Source organism: Henckelia pumila, chromosome 3, assembly GCF_033568475.1.
Source record: "Henckelia pumila isolate YLH828 chromosome 3, ASM3356847v2, whole genome shotgun sequence".
NCBI lineage: Eukaryota > Viridiplantae > Streptophyta > Magnoliopsida > Lamiales > Gesneriaceae > Henckelia > Henckelia pumila.
Genome location: NC_133122.1, coordinates 4,510,764 through 4,512,989, shown reverse-complemented (window position 1 = coordinate 4,512,989; position 2,226 = coordinate 4,510,764). Strand labels below are relative to the sequence as shown.

The 2,226-nt window shown below is 41.1% G+C and overlaps 1 non-coding gene across 1 annotated transcript; it reads right to left on the bottom strand.

Moving 5' to 3' along the window:
- Nucleotides 1-1,666: 1,666 nt before the first annotated feature.
- Nucleotides 1,667-1,772, bottom strand: LOC140894213 (small nucleolar RNA R71). Its single transcript, XR_012153758.1, has one exon. It is a non-coding gene; the product is annotated as a small nucleolar RNA R71 (small nucleolar RNA).
- Nucleotides 1,773-2,226: the final 454 nt, after the last annotated feature.

Sequence of the window (2,226 nt, the reverse complement as noted above, 5' to 3'; positions counted from 1 at the left end):
ACTTGAAACATCATGGAGACTCTATATGCTAGTACTGTGCTTTGACTCGTTTACCGACTCTGAGGGGGTCATCAGGTGTCGAGATTGGGTACAGTTACGACACATATAGGAGTCAATGCATTGTTGTCAAGGATTCACCACATACTTGCGAGTGTGGATATCCTATGCGATCTGAGGAGATATTAGTGTGACAAATCTCTGGCCAGAGTACTTGATGTGATTTAAGAAATGGTTTCTTAGTAGCACATGCGATGTCACTAATTTGATCTTCAAGATGCATTGCATAGTCATCGAATCTTGAGCGACTCTCGATATACCAATGGTTGTTGATTCGATCGGGATATATGGATGAAGGGACCGTACTGTACGCTAACCAAAATCTACTGGTTCTTGTAGGCACTATCAGTGATACCTAGGGAATCATGGGGCGATGTTGCTAGGCGCTTTACCATGATTCGTTGGGCAAGTCGGAAAGTGTTGTTCCGAGTCACAAGGAGTTGTGAGCCCACGGCTAGCTGTATCCCTGAACCATTGAGGGTCACACAGTGTAATGGAGTTTTAATCCCCGTTGAGATAGTTAAATTTAAAGAGTTAAATTTAATGAACTAAGGAGTTGGACTTCTTAAATAAGAGTAAGGGAGTAGGATTTCCTAAAATGACATAGGGATGGACATTTTTGGAAACCACTGAATTCGGATTCAGGAAAATTTATTTTGACTTTAAAATGTGCAGAAATGGTTTCTGTGCACATTGGTGAAATCAGTTCATCAATCGGAGTCACGATGAATTTTATATTAATTTCTGAACGAGCGGGCTTTGCTTGTCGGGCCCCAGCTTATGATTAATGGGCCCTAAGGTGTTAGTGGCCTGCATTATAAATAAGTTATTTCAGTACAGAAATTACACACAACAGCTCATAATTTTGAGAAGCAAAAATCGAACCCTAGCCTCTCAAAATTTCGGCCGTCCCCTCCCTGTCCTCTGCCCGAGAAAATTCCGGTCTGTGATTTTGAATCGCAGTAAGGAATAGCGAATCAGATTCGTTTATTCTCTTCGCAGAAAACTTCTGATAGATTTTCTAGTGCAATCTATCAGAGGGATTTAAAACCTCATTCGTGGACCTGATTGAAGGAGTTCATCGGTTCCAGGGAGAGACAACAAGAGCAGATAAAATCTGTTGGTGTCCAGTAATCTCGTTGCGAGATTGAAGGTAAAATTTAATTAATTGTTATTTGAATTTTACACACACAATAATTTAATCGTTGAATGGTTGATACCCACACCATGGAATTGTTTCATGATAAAAATTTTAAACTTCCGCTGCACCGGGTATCAATCGTGATTGATCTGACCGCCAGTTTTCCAACAATAAATGCCAACAACTTTGAGTTGAAGTCGGCCTTAATCAACATGGTTCAGTAGAACCAATTCAATGGAACTGCCACAGCTGATCCTCACTTACACTTGCGTACTTTTCTAGAGATTACTGATACTGTTAAAATAAATGGTGTTTTTGAGGATACAATACGCTTACGTTTGTTTCCTTTTTCTCTCAGGAACAAGGCACGGAGTTGGCTGCAGTCATTGCCACTAGGATGCATAACAACTTGGGAGGGCATGGCTGTGAAATTCTTAGAGAAATTCTTTCCACCATCCAAGGCAACCCAGCTGAAGATTGAGATCAGTACCTTTCAACAGCATGATTCAGAACAGCTATACGAGGCATGGGAAAGGTACAAAGATTTGTTAAGACGTTGTCCTAATCATAATTTTGCAGATTGGGAAGAAATAGAGTTTTTCTACAATGGACTGAATGCGCCTACAAGAATGTATGTGGACTCTGCTGCTGGAGGTACCATATTTGCCAAGGACCCCATTCAGGCTTATGATATGCTGGAACAGATGACTATCAATAGTTATCAATGGCCATCTGAACGTATGGGAGTCAAGAAAGGAGTGTACAGTGTGGATCCTCTTACATCCATTACTGCACAGTTATCTGCGTTGAGTACACAAGTGGCTTCTCTGAACAAGGTGAATATCGCAGAACCTGTAGGTGTGTCGGTTGCCATAGATGAATCTCATCCACCTGAGGAAGCTCAATATATCAATCCCAGAGACTATGGAAACTATCGAGGTAACCCTCCTCCTAATACTTATCATCCTGGTTTACATAACCATGAAAACTTTTCTTATGCCAACAACAAGAATGTGTTGAAACCCCCT